General features: G+C 46.1%; 1 protein-coding gene across 1 annotated transcript in view; it reads right to left on the reverse strand.

Moving 5' to 3' along the window:
* The window catches only part of KRTDAP (keratinocyte differentiation associated protein), a 61,599-nt gene that overhangs the window by 22,536 nt on the left and 18,702 nt on the right, over positions 1-20,361 (reverse strand). Inside the window, exon 1 of the mRNA XM_063800704.1 lies at positions 20,149-20,232. The gene's annotated coding sequence lies outside the window, so the exon portion shown is untranslated. Of the gene's footprint in view, positions 1-20,148 lie in introns of the transcript that reaches the window.

Consider the following 20,361-nt stretch of genomic DNA (forward strand, 5'->3'; position numbering starts at 1 on the left):
AAGTAGATGGGACTACAGGTGCACACCACCACACTCAGCTAATTATTTTATTTTATTTTGTGTAGAGATGGGGTGTTGCCCAGGCTGGTCTTGAACTCCTGGCCTCAAGTGATTCTCCTGCCTTGGCCTCCCAAAGTGTTGGGATTACAGATGTGAGCCACCACGCCTGGCCCTCCCCCATCTTCTGGTGCTTGCCTCTTCTTCACTTACAAAAATCCACTCGATATTCACTTTCTCCAGAAAACCTTTCCTTATTAGTCCCACTGAACTGAAAGCTCATTTTCTATTTTCCTCCTTCAAAAGAAGACTGGACAGCTGCCATAAGAACCCTGAATTCAGTGTCCATTCCACTTACTAAATGGATGGCCTGAAGCAAGCCACCTCCTCCAGCCTCTATTTCTAAATCATAGTGATTAGGATACTAGATACCTCCCAAGATTATTCTGTGGATTAAAATAAGACTCTATGAATAAAATTGCTGAGAAATCATAGAATATTAAGTAGTTCTAAGATGTAAATCCATGTACACAGATGTACCCTCACTTATTAGAAATATAATAAGTAAACATTAAAAATAGTGGAAATAATGCTGGGCATGGTGGCTCATGCCTGTAATCCCAGCACTTTGGGAGGCCGAGATGGGCAGATCACTTGAGATCAGGAGTTCGAGATCAGCCTAGCCAACATGGTGAAATCCCATCTCTACTAAAAATACAAAAAATTAGCCAGGCACGGTGGCAGGCACCTGTAATCCCAGCTACTCGGGAAGCTGAGGCACGGGAATCGCTTGAACCTGGAAGGCAGAGGTTGCAGTGAGCTGAGAACGTGCCACTGCACTCCAGCCTAGGCAACAGAGAGAGACTGTCTCAAAAAAAAAAAAAAAATAGAAATAACATAGTAGGTAGTCAACTACGGATAGCATGGCAGTAATATGTTTTAAAAAATCTGGGATTCTCAGCTGACTGTACATGAACTATGAGTCTGTGATGTATTACAGCTGCCACAAAAGCTAATTTGATTGGATTACATGAAAAGAAATCATGTTGGCCAGGCACAGTGGTTCACGCCTGTAATCCCAGCACTTTGGGAGGCCAAGATGGGCAGATCATGAGGTCAGGAGTTCGAGACCAGCCTGGCCAGCACGGTGAAACCCCATCTCTACTAAAAATACAAAAAATTAGCTGGGCATGGTGGCGGGTGCCTGTAATCCCAGCTATTTGGGAGGCTGAGGCAGGAGAATTGCTTGAACCCGGGAGGCGGAGGTTGCAGTGAGCCGAGATCACGCCATTGCACTCCAGCCTGGGCGACAAGAGCAAAACTCTGTCTCAAAAATAAAAAGAAAAGAAATAATGTCTAGACAAGTTGATGATACTGAGGCAGAGCAGGTGTGCTAAGTGGGGCTTGGCCCATGAGGGTTCTTGGTTTTGCCCAGGAAAGAATTCAAGGGCCAGCCGGTGGTGAAAGAAAACAGCTTTGTTGAAGCAGCCCTGTTACAGCTCCAGCCCTGTTGCAGCTCCGTGACTGCTCCTGCAGAGCAGGGCTACCCCACAGGCAGAGAGTAGCAGCTCAGGGCAGTTTTGCAGTCATATTTTTGCCTACTTTTAATTGCACACAAATTAAGGGACAGTTAACACAGAAATTTCTAAGGAAAGGGTAGTAACTTTTGGGTTGTCAGGTCATTGCCATGGAAAGGGGTGGTAACGCCCAGGTGTTGCCATGGCCACAGTAAACATGGCACTCTGGCGGGCATGCTTTATGAAAAGCTGCTTCACCCTTTCCTTGTTTTAGCTAGTCCTCAATTTGGTCCAATGTCCAAACACCACCCCTGGGGTCAAGTCCCTCCTCCTACCTCCATAACCCCCATTCCACTTAGGTCTAATCAGCAGCAGGTTCAGAACTGAGCAACACATTCTCTTGTATTTTTTTTTTTTTTTTTTGAGATGGAGTTTCACTCTGTCACCCAGGCTGGAGTGCAGTCGCACAATCTCAGCTCACTGCAACCTCCACTTCCCAGGTTCAAGCAATTCTCCTGCCTCAGCCTCCCGAGTAGCTGGGATTACAGGTGCATGCCACCACACCTGGCTAATTTTTGTATTTTTAGTAGAGACGGGGTTTCGCTATGTTGTCCAGGCTGGTCTTGAACTCCTGACTTCAAGTGATCCACCCACCTCGGCCTCCTGAAGTGCTGGGATTACAGGCGTGAGTCACTACATCCAGCCTGAGCAACGCATTTCTAAGAAGGACAATAACTCAGCCGGGCGCAGTGGCTCACGCCTGTAATCCCAGCACTTTGGAAGGCTGAGGCAGGTGGACCACCTGAAGTCAGGAGTTCGAGATCAGCCTGCCCAACATGGTGAAACCCCGTCTCTACTAAAAATACAAAAAATTAGCCGGGCGTGGTGGCAGGCGCCTGTAATCCCAGCTACTCGGGAGGCTGCGGCAGGAGAATTGTTTGAACCCGGGAGGCGGAGGTTGCAGTGAGCCAAGATCGTGCCACTGCACTCCAGCCTGGGCGGCAACAAGAGCAAAACTCTGTTTCCAAAAAAAAAAAAGGACACTAGCTCAATGAATCAAGCCCAGAAAAATTAACCAAAATGTTTTGGAGATTTAAGACTGTATAACAATAGTAATAGCCGTAATAATAGAGCAAATTAAATACCAGGCACTGTGCCAAGAAGGGGCCTGAGAGGGTTAAGGTCACTTTTCAAGGCCAATAGGTGGCAGGGAGTTTGAATCCAGGTCTTTCTGAGCCTAAAGTGCAGGCTGTTTTCACTGACACATGAGAAGGAAGTAAGAGAACACTGGCTGGGACAAGATAAGATCTTTTTTTTTTTTTTGAGGCAGAGTCTCGCTCTGTTGCCCAGGCTGGAGTGCAGTGGTGCAATCTTGGCTCACTGCAACCTCCACTTCCCAGGTTCAAGCAATTCTCATGCCTCAGCCTCCTGAGTAGCTGGGATTACAGGCGTCCACCACCATCCCTGGCTAGAAGATACACTCTATGAGCCACACAGGACAGAACAAAGACCACAGGTGGAAGAGGCACAGAGATACCTTTCAAATAGTTATGGCCATTTCAATGGAACTGACTATCTCAGCAAAGAAATCACTCCCCAATTTCCAGGAATATTCAAGAAGGTAGCAAACATCTATCCTAGGACACTGAGGAAACTCACACAAATGAGGGCTGAACCAGTTTAATGACCACTTCCAACTCTACGATTCCCAGGTTCTTTTTTCTTTTCCTTTTTTTTTTTTTTTTTTTTTTTTTTTTGAGATGGAGTCTTGCTCTATCACTCAGGCTGGAGTGCAATGGCGGGAGTGCAATGGCATGATCTCGGCTCACTGCAACCTCTACCTCTGAGGTTCAAGGGATTCTCCTGCCTCGGCCTCCTGAGCAGCTGGGACTACAGGTGTGCACCACCAAGCCCAGCTAATTTTTATATTTTCAGTAGAGATGTGGCTCATGCCTGTAATCCCAGCACTTTGGGAGGCCGAGGTGGGCAGATTGTCTGAGGTCAGGAGTTTGAGACAAGCCTGGCCAACATGGTGATTCTCAGGTTCTTTAGGGGCACGACTTCTCTTACTAACCAGGAAAGTACAAAATGAAGTCATTTTGCTGGGCACGGTGGCTCACACCTGTAATCCCAGCACTTTGGGAGTCCAAGGCAGGCAGATCATGAGGTCAGGAGTTCGAGACCAGCCTGACCAACACAGTGAAACCCCATCTCTACTAAAAATACAAAAATTAGCCAGTTGTGGTGGCACGCGCCTGTAATCCCAGCTACTCGGGAGGCTGAGGCAGGAGAATCGCTTGAACCCGGGAGTCGGAGGTTGCAGTGAGCCGAGATTGCACCACCGCACTCCAGCCTGAGTGACAGAGCGAGACTCCATCTAAAAAAAAAAAAAAAGCCATTTTGTTGTCATGGGGTTATAAGAAGATCGATCACTGGACGTGGTCTAAGACTTTCAAAGTGAAGCTGTAGCTGCTCACTTACAATCATTTGACCTTCATCAAGTTACCTGACATAGCAGCCCATTTCTTCACTGGGAAATCAGTCGATCACCTGTTCAACAAATATGTATTCATTACCAACTCCAGGCCAGATACTTTTCTAGGGTCTAGGGATACAGAGCGTACAAAAGACAAGTATCTTCCCTGTTGGGACTTCCATTCTGGTAGGGGAAAATAGTTTAAAAACAGGTAAACAAATAGATGAGCAAGGTGATTTCAGAGTGTGGCAAATGGAAAGCAGTTACAAAGGAACTGAAACAAGGTCATGGGAGAAACTATAAGGGGAGGTTGAGGAGGTTTAGAAGATCATTCTACTCTCTTGCTTCAAACCTTCACCTGGCTTCCAGAAGCTCTTAGAAGCTCATTCAAACTCCTTTTAGTGACCTAAAATACTTTGCACGGTCTTTTCAGGCAGCTGCTAGCCCGATGAAAACCCTGCGTGTTTGCATAGAAGTCTATGGTTTCTTAACTCTCATGCACATGGTCTCCTTGATCCTAACAAACATTCCCCTTCAGGTCCCTTCAGGTAGGCACAGCTGCCAGAATGATCTTCTTAAAATGGAAATCAGATCATTCCAATATCTTGCTTCAAATCCTCGAATGACTTCTAGAGGCTCTTAGAATACAAATTCCTTTCTGTGACCTGGAAGCCCCTGCTCAGCTCCTCAACCTCATCTTCTTTCACTCTGTCCCCATTGATAGTATTCCAGCCCAGAGGTTCTCAATATGTGGCCTCTGAGCCAGCAGCTGCTGCATCACCTGGGAACAAGCCACTTGACACATCGGCCTGTTTCTTCATTCGGAAGTTGAATCTCCTAAGTTAGTGATGTTCAGCTGAGCCCTGAACAATGAAAGGGAGTTGACATACAAAGGCCCCCAGGAACATTCTGGAAACAGAAATTGCTGATGCAAAGGCTCTGAGGAGAGAGAAAACCTTAGCATCTCTCAAGGCCAGAGAGAAGGCCAGTGAAGGGCTCAAACAGGGGTTTTAAATGTAAGCAAATATTGGAACTACCTGAAGCGTTTGCTGAACCATAGATGACTGTCCTCACTTCCCCAGGACTTCAGAATCAGTAGGGATATTGGTCAGGGTTCTCCAGAAAACAGAACCGACAGGACAGACAGATTACATAGACAGATAAGTAGATAGGCAGACAAATAATAGATTAGAGAGATAGAGAAAGAGAGAGAGAGACAGAGACAGAGAGATAAAGATACACAGGTAGGTAGTAGGTAGACAGATAATAGATTAGATAGATAGATAGATAGATAGATAGATAGATAGATAGATATACACAGGTAGCTAGTAGGTAGACAGATAATAGATTAGATAGATAGATAGATAGATAGATAGATAGATAGATAGATAGATAGGCACAGGTAGGTAGTAGGTAGACAGATAATAGACTAGATAGATGATAGATAGATAGATAGATAGATAGATAGATAGATAGATAGATAGATAGACACAGGTAGGTAATAGGTAGACAGATAATAGATTAGATAGATAGATAGATAGATAGATAGATAGATAGATAGATAGATAGATAGGGGAAGGGTAGGAAGCCCTGATCTATTGCATTTGCAAATTTCTGTGGCACATACACTCCCACCAGGGATCATTGCTACCAATATGAAGATCTTGAACATGGGTTTGGCAAGAGATGCTAATAATGGGCTCTTATTATAATGTAATGAGCTCAGACATATCCCTGCATGCAACTCACAGTACATCTGCTCAAATGGCAGCCAGATCACATCTTCCTTGAGAAAACTTTCTCTTTCCCCACCAACGCTTCATGCAAGCCTCTTGCACAGTGCTTCCTATACAGTAAACACTAGTTAAATGTGGCTGGCTGGGCCTGCTCCAAAGCATCCGGGTGGCTGTATGATTGCACAGCTCCTCTGAACCCCCTGCCCCAAAGCAGGATGACAGATGGGTAAACAGAAATATTAGTGCCTGGTTAATGAATAACACAGACGGCAGCCTAGTGCCGCTACCAGGAAACAGGGGTGGAGGGATCTGACCTGGCCCAACCTGGGGGCCTGAGCAGCAGGAAAAGGGAACCTGGCATTATTTCACTTCCCCTTTCTGGAAAAGATGCTCCTGGGCCCCTTCCTCAGAACTTCTCATCAGCCCGCACAACCAGAGCTCAGGTGCAGTGTGGCTTGGTGATGAATACTATGGTTGTAAAAGGAGGGGGGGGGGGGCAGTGGGCATGGAGAGGGTCTGGAGGAAACACACAGCCATGATTCCAGCCTCACTCCCTTAAACGTCCTGCCTCTCAGCGCTGGGTCTGTGCTAGTTCTTCTTTTCACCTTGCCCTGCCTCCTGTGGATAAGTGCTTTTGCCCCACTTTTTTTTTTTCCTTTTCATTATTTATCTCTAATCACAGGAAATGAGGACATTTCTCATCTACAAATTGCACATCCAATCAGGAAATTGGGCCAAAGATCTCTAAGCCTTCAGAAGCGGTCATCCAGTAACCCACTTGGCAAAGTTTCAAAGGTCTGGGAAAGTAGATGCGAGGTCAAGCAGTGCGGGAGGGGAGCCGACTCTGCAAACGCTGGCCACGGCCAGCTGGCCACCAGCAGCTTACCCAAGGAGGGGTTGTCCAAGCTACATACTAACCCCGGTTCCCTCTCCCCAAACATTGTCCTCTGCCATCTGTCAGTCCGAGCTACGACCAGCCTCGAGAAAACAGAGTTAGGAAAGTAAACACACTGCTCCCAAATCTAGCTATTTTAAATAAAAAGCTCACCCATGTGGGCTGCAGTTGAGAATTTCTAAAGTGCCATGGCAAACATTACACCATTTGAGTTTCCACGCCGTAGCCTTCATTCATCCGCCAACATTTATGGAGGCCTACCATGTGTCAGGCCCTGTTTTAGGTGCTAAGGATACAGCAGTGAACAAAAAGGGTAAGATTCCTGCCCTCAAGCAGCTCCCATTGCTGGGCAGACAGGGAGAGCAAGACCCATAAGCAGGATCCTTTGCACTGGTGCTACGTGCTGTGAAGACGATAGAATCGAGCTGGGATAGAACATGACTCCCAGGAAGGGAGTAGGTGGTTACTTTTGAACACACAGCTTGAGCTTGAGAAGGCCATGCAAAGATGATATTTGAGCTGGGACTAGAATGGCAAGGAGGAATCTTGTATGCCAAGAACTGGGGGAATAATGTCCCAAGCAAAGGGCTCCAGGCCTGTGCAAGGCCTGAACAGGCTGAATTTGTGCCAGGAAAAGAAACGCCAGGGTGGCTGCAGCTTAGTGACAGCTGAAAAGTCAGAAAGCGTCAGATCCCAGGGAGTCTCAAAGGCTTTTAAGAAGCACAACAGGCTGGGCACGGTGGCTCATGCCTGTAATCCCAGCACTTTGGGAGGCTGAGGCGGGCGGATCACGAGGTCAGGAGTTCAAGACCAGCCTGACCAACATGGTAAAACCCCGTCTCTACTAAAAATACAAAAAAATTAGCGAGGCGTGGTGGCACACACCTATAATCCCAGCTACTCAGGGGCAGGAGAATCACTTGAACCTGGGAGGCAGAGGTTGCAGTAAGACGAGATCGCACCACTGCACTCCAGTCTTGCAACAGAGAGAGACTCCAAATCAAAAAAAAAAAAAAAAAAAAGAAGCACAACAGATATCCTCTCCCTACTTAACAACAAGAAAAGCTGGGGCTCAGCGATGCAAAGTGACACACGCAAGTCCTCAGTGAGATGGTGTTCTGGCCCCTCCTCCACGATTCCCGACTCCCTCTCAAAACCACAGGCACACTCTCTCTCAATCTTTACTTCACTGAGGAAGAGAAAAGAGGGCAGGAATCGTGACTCATGCGGTGTGCAGTTGTTTGGTATAGAAAGTTGGGGAGAGCGATGGAGACTGACCTCCATCGAGGTTCTGAGAAAGGAAAGGCATCGGGGGTGGGGTAAGATGCCTGGTGCTGAGAGCAGAGTAGAGACCAGCAAGAAACCTGGCTTCTAGGAGGAGTCGTGGCTGGGGAGAAGAAGGGGCCTGGGCTCCAAGAAAGTGATGGGAGGCCAAGGAGTCACCAAGAGCCGTCCCATGTTGTCCCGGGTCCACTGGCCTGCAACAGAAATGAAGGTGTGAGGACAGAAGCATAGAGCTCGGGGGATGCGAGCAGGCCTCCAGCCCTGGGTCCACTTCTCAACCCTGGCTGCGCTCCAAAGCCACTGGAGGAGTTTCCAAAACTGCCGGTGTGTTTGGGCATTGTATTTTCTAAAGCTCTCCAGTTGCTTGTGAAGTAGAGTGAGGGTTGAGAAGCAGTGAATTTAGTCCTGGTCCTCTAGGGGACAAGCTGAGGGCTCTCCAGGAAGGGGCAGCAGGGTGTACTGAGTTTGAATCCTGTCCTAGCGCTGTGCAACTGAACTTTGCTGCGCTTTCGTTTTCTCACGAGAATTTTTTTTTTTTCTTTGAGACGGAGTCTCGCTCTGTCGCCCAGGCTGGAGTAGAGTGGCGTCATCTCAGCTCACTGCAACCTCCGCCTCCCCGGTTCAAGCAATTCTTGTGCCTCGCCCTCCTGAGTAGCTGGGATTACAGGCATGCGCCACCACTCCCAGCTAATTTTTGTATTTTTAGTAGAGACGGGCTTTCACCATGTTGGCCAGGTTGGTCTTGAACTCCTGACCTCAAGTGATCCACCCGCCTCAGCCTCCCAAAGTGCTGGGATTACAGGCGTGAGCCACTGAGCCTGGCCTCTCCCAAGATTTAAAAAAAAAAAGGCCAGGTGCAGTGGCTCACACGTGTAATCCTAACACCTTGGGAGGCCAAGGTAGAAGGATCACTTGAGACCAGGCGTTTGAGACCAGCCTGGGCAACAGAGTAAGACCCCATCTCTAAATAAATAAATAAATAAATAAATAAATAAATAAATAAATAAATAAATACATGTAGTTGATTTTAAAAAAGAAAAAGAAAAAAAATGAAATTATTAAATAAAATAAATTAGCCGGGCATGGTGGCACACACCTGTAGTCCCAGCTACTTGGGAGGCTGAGGAGGGAGGACTGTTCGAACCCAGGAGGTAGAGGCTGCAGTGAGCCACTGTACTCCAGCCTGAATGACAGAGTGAGACCCTGACTCAAAAAATATATAAGTAAGAAATAAAAGAAGAAAAAAATAGGGCTAACAGCACCTACATCATCATGTTATTATGAAGATGAAACGAATTTCATATTGTACCTCCAAAGCACTTAGAAAAGTGTCTCGCACTGGAGATGCCAAATACATGTTTAACCATGGAAATGTTTTAAAAATGTAATTCCATTCTTCTGCTTGAAGGCCTCCAGATACTTCTCATGATCCTCAGAGTAAAATCCCATGCCTTCCCCAAAGCCGGCAAGGCCCCTGAAGCATCTGGCACTTGGCTCTCACCCAACCCAGCTCATCCCTACTCCCTTCCTCCAAGCCCTCCTCCAGCTCCCTTCACTCTTCCTTTTTTGTTACCGACAGCTCACTAAGCTCCTTCTCCTTGTGGTTCCCTTTTCGTGGAGCCCTCGTTCCCCAGGTACTCATCCAGCTGAATTTCCCCTCTTTGAGGCTGCCTGTGACTCAAATGTTATTTCCTCAAAGGACTTCCCCCTCCACCACTCCTAAGTGGCTTCCCTTTTGACACATTCACATAATCCCTAGTTGCTGACTTCGCAGGGTGTATCGTTAGCTGATAGCATCTATTTTTGTCTACTTGTTATTTTTATCCGTTAGACTTGCACATCCCTTAACGCATCAAATGGTTGACTGTGAAAAACAACTTCCTTCCCCTCTCTCTCCACCACAGTCACTTACTGCTTCCTGGAGGCAGCTGCTGCTACCTCTTGTCAGCAAAATATTTATCCCTCCATGCCTTTAAGGGGCTTGCTTATTTTACTGTATTTCTTCATTTCTCAATATCAGGTTTCATCTGTTAAATTATTCTGTGGCAGATGAAGACTATGCTCTTATTCTTTTCCCAATATGTACAACACCCTTCCCACCCTGTCTTCCCGATCTGCTCCCGTTGTCACTATGTTAGAAAATATTCAGTGTTTGCATGATCGTGACTACATCGATGTTATTGACATTGGAGCTCTGTAGTAAATAACAGCTCCTTTTTTTTTTTTTCTTGAGACGGAATCTCACTCTGTCGCCCAGGCTGGAGTGCAGTGGCACGATCCCAGCTCACTGCAACTTCCGCCTCCCAGGTTCAAGCAATTCTCCCTGCCTAAGCCTCCCGAGTAGCTGGGATTACAGGTGCCCGCCACCTAGCCTGACTAATTTTTATTTTTAGTAGAGACTGAGTTTCACTGTGTTAGCCAGGATGGTCTCGATCTCCTGACCTAGTGATCTGCCTGCCTCGGCCTCCCAAAGTGCTGGGATTACAGGTGTGAGCCACCGCGCCCAGCCAGTTCCTTTTTTATCCTGCACAACTTTCCTCCCAAATCCCCTGGAATTAATAATCACCTTATTTTTTCATGTGTTTAGTCTACATGTTTACCACGAATTCAACCCCAAACTCTTTGTCAATGTTCTTGTCTCCTCTCAAGAACTTCAGGGGTTTTAGGAGGATACAGATTTCATCTCCCTGAAGAAATGTGTCTTGGAACTTTCTGACCTGTTCCAGTCTGCCTGGGTGGTGGTTTATGCCAGGTGTATAGCTCACGCTTGAAGCTCTTTTTTTTTTTTTTTCTTTTAGATGGAGTCTCGCTCTGTTGCCCAGGCTGGAGTGCAGTGGTTTGATCTTGGCTCACTGCAACCTCTGCCTCCTGGGTTCAAGCAATTCTCTTGCCTCAGCTTCCCGAGTAGCTGGGATTACAGGTGCGTGCCTTCATGCCCAGCTAATTTTTCTTGTATTTTTAGTAGAGACAGGGTTTCACCATGTTGGTCTTGAACTCCTGGCCCCATGTGATCCACCCACCTCGGCCTCCCAAAGTGCTGGGATTATGGGCATTGAGCCACCATGCCCAGCCAGCTCACACCTGAAGCTCTTAAGTGGAAAGCCTCTTTGCTTCTCTGCTCTTGTCTTCCTCTTCCTTGGTTTACATCCTTAAGCAGCTTCTTTATTTACTGTTGGGAATAACGCTCCAAATCCTAAGGAAATTGAACACTCAAACAAAGGATTCTTAGCCAAGCAATTTTACTTGCGCAGAGGGGTGCTTCTCCTTGGCCAGTTGCCATGAGAGCACACCTGAACAAAGGGGCACGAGAGCCTTTATTCCTAATGCAAGTCCTGCCCCTGTACCCTTTCCCCATTGGCCGGAGTCGGGCCATACAATCTAAACTAGTCCCAGTTGGCTAAACATTTGAACTTTCTTTAGATAAGGTGGGCACGTAAGGGAGAGAGGGGAAAGGGGAAGGGGTGTCTGCAATGAGCTAGACAGCTAGTCTTCTTTCCAAATAAGGAAAAGAATGTGAGCTGGTACTAATAACGCCTGGTACTGTGGCGTGTCTGGGCATGGAACAAAGGCAGAAAGGAAAAAGAAGGAGAAAAAGGAAAAAGGGGTGGGGGGATACTATGAATTAAAGAATAAAGGATTGATCGGCTATTTGAAGAGAAACCTCATCATATCCCACATTTACTTATTTTTATTATTTATTAATTTTTTTGGAGACAGAGTCTCTCTCTGTTGCCCAGGCTGGAGTGTGGTGGTACAATCATGGCTCACTGTGGCCTCCATCTCCTGGGCCCAAACAATCCTCCTGCCCAATCCCCTCAAAGCATTGGGATCACAGGTGTCACCACACCTGGCTATTTTGTTTGTTCGTTTATAGAAAGGGGAGGGTCTCACTATCCTGCCCAGGGCTGTTCTCAAACTCCTGGGCTCAAGTCATCCTTCTGCCTCGGCCTCCCAAATTGCTGGGATTACAGGCATGAGCCACCATGCCCAACCCTGACACAGCTTCTTTAGAAAGTAAATGCTTTGAAATCCTGCATGTCAGAAAATGTCTTTATCCCACTCTCATGCGTAGTTGATATTGGGCTATGTATGGAATATTCTGGGTTGGCAATCATTCTTCTTCAGAACTTGAAGACAATGCGGCAATGCTGAAAATTCCCAAGACATCCTGACTCCTATCCTTTGTCCATGGCCTGTCTTTTTCTCTCTGGAAGCCTGCAGGATCCTTACCTTTCTCACAAGGTATCTAAAATTCCATCCATTGGGCATTCAATGGACTCTTCCAGTCTACAAAATAATTTCCTTCCATTTGGGAAGATTCTCTTGAAACACTTTGTGATGGTTTCCTTGCCTTCATTTTCTCTATTCTCTCCTTCTGGAATCCCTGTTATTTGGGGGACACTGCACTTCTTACACGGCCCTCTAATTTTCCCTTTTTTCCCATTTTTTGTCTCCCCATTGTTTTGCTTTACTTTCTGTGAGATTTTCTTATCTTCCAGCCCTTCTATTTTTCATTTTTGCTATCACTTTTCATTTCTGAGCACGTTTTTATTCCTTCTTAGCATGCTGACCTTGTTTCATGATTGCTATGTCCACTCTGATTTCTCTGAGGAATCTTCATCTCCCTCCTCTAAGTTGCCTTTTTTGGTGTCAGTTGCTATATTTTATGTTAGAAGTTGTCATCATATATATGGTAATTCTTAGTTGTCTGCTCACATTGAAGAGAAGGGAAGGGACTACTTTTTTTTTAGATACATAAAAAGTATATAAAGGCACTATGACATGATGTCTAAACCAGAAAAGAATGGTTGAGTGCCATGGCTCACACCTGTAATCTCAGCACTTTGGGAGGCCAAAGCTGAAGGACTGCTTGAGCCCAGGAGATCCATACTAGTCTGGGCAACATAGTGAGACCCTGTATCTAAAAAAAAAAAAAAAAATTTTTTTTTTTTGAGAGGGAGTTTTGCTCTTGTTGCCCAGGATGGAGGGCAATGACGACGCGATCTCGGCTCACCGCAACCTCTGCCTCCCGGGTTCAAGCGATCTCCTGCCTTAGCCTCCCAAGTAGCTGGGATTACAGGCATGCACCACCATGCCCAGCTAATTTTGTATTTTTAGTAGAGATGGGATTTCTCCATGTTGGTCAGGCTGGTCTCCAACTCCCAACCTCAGGTGATCTGCCTGCCTCGGCCTCCCAAAGTGCTGGGATTACAGACGTGAGCCACTGTGCCTGGCCAAAAAAAAAAATTTTAAATAGCCTGGCATGGTGGCATAGTGGTGCCTGCCTACTCGGCAGTCCCAGCTACTCGGGAGGCTGAGGCAGGAGGATCACTTAGCCCAGGAGGTCAAGGCTACAGTGAGCTATGATCACACCACTGCACTCCAGCCTGGGCAACAAAGCAAGATGCTGTCTCTAAGAATAAGACTTTCAGCCTATTTTCCTTATGTTAGCTTGTCCTTTGTCCCATTTCCAGAGGAACCTGTTGCCACTAGTTCATGAGCTTTATGTGGATTCTGCAGTAGAAACTTCATTGAATCTTGGTTTTTCCCACTGTTGGCTTATGATCCAACTTTCACAGGTCTGCTAAGTCAGTCACCAGTTACCACTCATTCATCTGCTGTCCAGCTGGCAAAATTTTGGTGGTATTGTATCCTCTTATGTTCTCCCTGTACTTACGGGGACTGCTTTCTAAAAGATCTCTTTACTGTCATTACAGTGTGATTTCAGGAGGCAGCAAAAGGAGATTCATGGATTTCACCCACCGTTATTAGCCCCAAGTATTTCCTCTTTATTGTTATTGTTTGTTTGCCTGCTAATTGTCTGTCTTCCCCTCTTGAATGTAAGTTCCAGGATAACTCATCTACTTTAGTTATTTTGCTTAGGTTTTTGTTTCTTTTTTTCTTTTTTTTTTTTTTTTTTGAGACGTAGTTTCACTCTTGTCACCCAGGCTGGAGTGCAATGGCACGATCTCGGCTCACTGCAACCTCCGCCTCCTGGGTTCAAGCAATTCTCCTGCCTCAGCCTCCTGAATAGCTGGGATTGCAGGGGTCCGCCACCACACCTGCGTAATTTTTGTATTTTTAATAGAGACGGGGTTCGCCATGTTGGCCAGGCTGCTCTCAAACTCCTGACCTCAGGTGATTCGCTTGCCTTGGCTCCCAAAGTGCTGGGATTACAGGCGTGAGCCACCGGGCCCGGCATGTTTTTGTTTCTTTTTTGGAGATGAGGTCTTACTCTTTTGCCCAGGCAGGAATGCAATGTCGCAATCACGGCTCACTGCAGCTGCAAACTCCTGGGCTTAAGTGATCCTCCTGCCTGCCTCAACCTCTCAAGTAGCTGGGTCTATTGGTGCACACCATCAAGCCTGGCTTTTTTTTTTTTTTTTTTTTTTTTTTTTTTGGTAGAGACAGGGTCATGCTATGTTGCTCAGGCTAGTCTCGAACCCCTGCCTGGCCTCAAGTAATCCTTCCATCTCAGCCTCCCAAAGTGCTGGGATCGTAGACCTGAGCCACTATGCCCGGCCCCATTTTGTACACCTATCCATCCCCAGCAGTCAGAACCATGTTTGACACAGAGTCAGCGTTAAACAAATGAATGAACCAATTTGCTAGCAAAAGAAACGTACTACTCACCATCAGGGAGGTGGTAGCAGACTCAGGTCTCCTAACTTTCCAGGCAGTGTCCTTCCTACCACAGCATGGTTGGGGTATGGGTAATTTTGCTAATTAATGATATCAGACAGATTATAAAGTGCTTCACCTGGTACAAAATGGTTTCAGAAGTCTTATCTCATTTGATCCTGACAACAGCCCATGGGCCAGATGGTAAAAGAATTATTATTGGCCCTAATATAGCAATGATCCCTGACAGGAACTATCCTGTACCAAAGAAATCACCGTCGCTGCTCCTGACCTCTCACCCATGTCCACTGTCATTTATCTGGGCCCTTCCATCACCTCCTCTGCAGACAGGACTGTTAAGGCTTGTCACCTCTCAAGGACTTGGTCCCCAAGAATCCAGGACTAGCTCCTTCATAAAGAGGGAAACGGGTACAGACAGGGGTAAGTCATATAAGGTCCTTGGAGCAAAGAAGACATCTGAGTTTTGTGATATTACAGGAGCAGAAAAAAGAAGAAAAGTGGAACTGTCAGATCAGTAGCACCTTAGAGAAGAGCTGGATGGAGAAGGAAGGAGAAGGGGCTTAGATCCTGGAAGGAGAGAGAATAAGTCCCAGAACTAAGAGCGGTATGTATACAGTGGGGAGAGAGGTGGGATGAAAATAACCATTTATCATAACCATAGATTCCCTTTTTTTAAAATGAAATGAAAAATATCCTAGAATATAATCACAAAGCCAGTTAAAAAATATTCTAGACAGGCCGGGCGGGATGGCTCATGCCTGTGATCCCAGCACTTTGGGAGGCCGAGGCGGGAGAACCACCCGAGCTCAGAAGTTTCACATGGCAAAACCCCATCTCTACCAAAAAATACAAAATATTAGCCAGGTGTGGTGGCGAGCCTGTGGTCCCAGCTACTCGGGAGGCTAAGGTGGGAGGATCACTTGAGCCTGGGAGGCGGAGGTTGCAGTGAGCCAAGATTGTGCCACTGCACTCCAACCTGGGTGACAGAGTGACACCCTGTCTCACCAAAAATAAAAATAAAAAATTCTAGACAGCAGGTTCTATAAAACCATAACATCAGCTCCTGGGATCAGCTTAGTTTCTGGATAGCCTGAACTCTGCCCTAAGACCCCAGGGAAAAGTGAAAGTAGGATGCATGGCCCCTTCGAGGGAAGCAAGATGTGACTCAAAAGTCACACCAGGTCCCAAGGGTATAGGTCACAGAGATAAAGGCTGTAAAGCACCCCACACTTTCTCATTGTGCTACCTACCATCCTCCTCAGATTCTGCCTGCCACCTCCTGGGCAGATAAGGCTACTACCCGCCTGCAAACCCTGGCAGGTCCAAGCACCACTCAGGCTGCTGTGCCTCTGTGATCCACACCCAGACACTGGAAATCGCCCAGAAGCAGAAACTTAAGGATGAGGAAGTTGGCAAGGGGGGGTCTTTTAACCCTGCATTAAATCAAGATGAGTCTTTGTTTTTTGTTTTTTTGAGACAGAGTCTTGCTCTGTTGCCCAGGCTGGAGTGCAATGGCACAGTCTCGGCTCACTGCAACCTCTGCCTCCCAGGTTCAAGAGATTCTCCTGCCTCAGCCTACCAAGTAGCTAGGATTACAGGTGCCCGCCACCACACCCAGCTCATTTTTGCATTTTTAGTAGAGACAGGGTTTCACCATGTTGGCCAGGCTGGTCTCAAACTCCTGAGCTCAAGTGATCCACCCTCCTCTGCCTCCCAAAGTGCTGGAATTACAGGTGTGAGCCACTGCGCCTGGCCTTCAGTATGAGTCTTGGTACGGAAAGAGGTCTGAGACATCTTATGAAGCTACAATAGCAGTTGTAGAAGAGAATAAATAAAACAGTACTGTCTATAATCTTAAAATCAGTATAGTTATGTGTCACTTAACAATGGGGATATGTTCTGACAAATACAGGCAATTTTGTCATTATGCAAACATCATAGAGTGTACTTACACACACCTAGATGAGATGGCCTACTGCACACCTAGGCTATAATGGTATGGCCTATTGCTCCTACGCTACAAACCATGGTACTGTACTGAATATTGCAGGCAACTGGAGCACAACAGTATTTTTGTATCTCAACATAGAAAAGGTAATGCATTGTGCTATGATGTTACAGCAGCTACAATGTCAGTAGGTGATAGGAATTTTTCAGCTCCATTCTAATCATATGGGACCACCATTGCATATATACGCAGTCTGTCAATGACCAGAACGTCGTTATGTGGTGCATGACTATATATATATATAATAATAGCAGCTGAGTGTTTTTGAGACCTTCATACATGTGAGCACAGAGCTAACCTCTCTGCATGCACCGTTCAATGAATTCTTACCAAAGCACAGGGACATAGGTATTGCCATGACTTTTCTTTTTACAAAAAGGGAAATTGGCCGGGCACATGGCTCACACCTGTAATCCCAACACTTGGGGAGGATCACTCGAGCCCAGGAGTTCAAGACCAGCTTGGGCAACATGGTGAAACCCTGTCTCTACAAAATATAAAAAAGATTAGCCAGGCATGGTGGCATGTACCTGTGGTCCCAGCTACTCAGAAGACTAAGGTGGGAGTATGGAGGCTACAGCGAGTTGAGATCGAGTCACTGCACTCCAGCCTGGGCAGCAGAGTGAGACTTTGTCTCCAAAAAACAAAACAAACAAACAAAAAAAGGAACTGAGACTTAGAGTGATTGTGGAATAACTTGTCCTATATCTCGCAGCAAATAAGTGGCAGGGCAGGACTAGAACCTGGATCTGTATGACTCCGGAGTCTGAATTCTCAGCCTCTGCTAGGAAAGCATGGATGTGTACACATGTACGTGAAATTCTCAAAGCCTACTTGACAGTCAACAATGGTTACTTAGGAAATTGGGAGGAGGGAAGGTAGGTCAATTTTCTTTTTTTTTTTTTCAATAAAAAATTTGTTTTTTAGTGACAGAGTGAGACTGTCACTAAAAAACAGTCTGGAGTGCAGTGGCACAATCATACCTTACTGCAGCCTGGAACTCTTGACCTCAAGCAATTGTTTCGCCTCAGCCTCCCAAAATGCTGGGATTACAGGCATGAGCCCCTGCACCCGGCCTCATTTTCTGCTTTACATAATTCTGTACTGTTTACATTTTTCCCATGAGCATATATTATTTCATAATAAACACATAAAGCCTGGTTTTAAGTTGATTCTGCTGAGGACTAAGCTCTGATTTTTTATCCTGCCCAAATTCCTATCTAAGGGGCCCAGAGAATCATGCCCTAAAAACCATAAATTCTCATCAGTTGGGTTTTATTTAACCCTATATATCGTGACTTACTTTCCAGTCTTACTGTGGCATAACGTTACTTGATAAAGAAGAAAGTCAAAATATTTTACTCCAAAATCATATTTTGAAATGGGCCTGCAAAGCTGTCCTTTGTGGGGAAAATGTGCATCTGTAAAGAATCTCTATCAACATAGCTAGATCTTTCTCTTCCAGGCCCTCCCAATCCTGAAGAGATTAACTAAGAGTCCAGCACCTTTTAAAGATCTGAATAGGAAACATTTGTCATCTATTGTCTCTAAGGGCAGCCACTGTAAGACTTCAAAAGAACCTTGGTCTCCACAATCTTTTAACCTGAACATATCCTTTCTGTCAATCCCAGGTCTTTAGACAAACTCAATCAGTTGTCAACCAGCAAATGTTTAAATTTACCTATAGCCTGGAAGCCCTGCCCCACTTTGAATTGTCCCATCTTTCTGGACCAAATCAATTAATTTCTTAAATGTATTTGAGGCCAGGCATCGTGGCTCACGCCTGTAATCCCAGCACTTTGCGAGGCCGAGGCGGGCAGATCACGAGGTCAGGAGATTGAGATCATCCTGGCTAACATGGCAAAACCCCGTCTCTACTAAAAATACAAAAAAAAAAAAAAAAAATTAGCCAGGAGTGGTGGCGGGCGCCTGTAGTCCCAGCTATTTGGGACGCTGGGGCAGGAGAATGGTGTGAACCTAGGAGGCGAGGCTTGCAGTGAGCCGAGATCGTGCCACTGCACTCCAGCCCGGGGGACAGAGCGAGACTCCGTCTCAAAAGAAAAAAAAAAATGTATTTGATTGATGTTTCATGCCTACCTAAAATTATAAAACCAAGCTGCACCCTGACCACCTTGGGCAAATGTTCTCAGGACCTCCTGGGGGCTGTGTCACGGGGCCATGGTCACTCATAATAAATCTCTTCAAAATATTTTACAGTTTGACTCTTTTCATCAACACTGCTCACCAAACATACACAGAGAAGAAAACTCAAATTGCTCTAGCATTTAGGTCCTGTTAACTGACCAACTACTGTGAGCCACACTGAGGGCTAAGCACTTCACGTCCAAGACGTCACTGAATCCTCACAACTGGGTCTGGAGGGAGGGTATTTTCATTAACTCCCTTCACAGAGGAGGACCCTGAGGCTCAGGAATGTGAAGTGACCTCCCTAAGGTCACATAACAACTTAGGAACTCAACTGAGGCCTGACTGGTTCCTGAGCCCATGCGTGTAGCTACATCAGTATGTTAGCAGCGCAGGAATGATGACAGTGATAATAACAGCAGTTTACGTGCTTGCTATGTGGCAGCCCTGTGCATTTCATGTATAATCTCATCACATCTCCATGGCAATCCCCGTTTTACAGGTGAGGAAACTGAGCATCAGCAGAGAGAAGTCACTTGTTTGCCCAGGGTCATCCAGCAGAATTGAGACTAGACCCCAAACCACCGGCATCCATCCAGTGGCTCAGGCCAAAATCTCAGTAGCCATCCTTGACTCCTCCTTCTTCTTCCTCCATATCTAATCCATTGGTTCTAGTTGGCTTCAGTTTTCAAAATACATGTTCACTTCTCACTATCTGACTACTGCAGGCCCCACGGAAGCCACTGCTGTCTCTCTTCCAGGCCAGTTTGAAAGACTTCCTACTGAACACCCTCCCTCCATTCCTGCCTCTTGCCCCCACCCCATCCACTCTCTACATTGCAGGCAGAGTGATCTTTTTCAACTCTTTTGCTAAATATCTCTCCTGCAACCTTTCTTAGGGTTTTGGGAGACAATTAAGCTCTGCAGAGAATGGTTTGAGTGATTGTTTTCTTGATTTTCCCAAGGATGCTACTAGCTAATACCATTACTTACTACAGTAGGAGATAACTTAATTCATTACATGCAATGGATGCCTTAGAGTCTTAGGGCTTAAGTCTACCGGAAACTGGGTGGAGACAGCTGCAAAAGTTTCCTGTCACATTTCAAATACCAGTGACCATGGCCTACAAGGCCCCTGTGACCTGCCACCCACCACACCTTGACCTCTGCAGGTACATTTCCAACTACTCTTTTCCCAAGCACAAGACCTCTTCTCCCTACCTCAATCATAGAAGTCTCATTGCTGCCTTAGAGCTTTTGCAGGGGTTGTTCCCACAACCTTGAGCCCTGCCCAAGCCATCCAGAGCCTGCTCCTTTTGTCAGTCATTCAGGGCTCAGTTCAAAGACCACCAGCTCAGAGGGGCCCTCTCGGCCACCTGAATTAAATGCTGCCAATTCCTGCTGTTTTATTTCCTTTATGGCACTTATTTATCATAATCTGAAAGTACCTTTGCTTGTTCACTCAACTGTTGTGTGTCTCCCAAGTTAAGGCTGAGCTCCATGGGGCAGAAACCTTTTCACAGGGAAGCAATCTGTAAAAATATGTTTAGAGAATCCATCAGATATCTATTATGAGCCAGTCACTGGGTTAGGAGCTTTGCAATGAATCCTTTTTATCAACCCCAACATTGTCCAATAGATATACAATATAAGCCAAGGCC

This window comes from Pan troglodytes, chromosome 20, assembly GCF_028858775.2.
Source record: "Pan troglodytes isolate AG18354 chromosome 20, NHGRI_mPanTro3-v2.0_pri, whole genome shotgun sequence".
Classification (NCBI taxonomy): Eukaryota; Metazoa; Chordata; class Mammalia; order Primates; family Hominidae; genus Pan; species Pan troglodytes.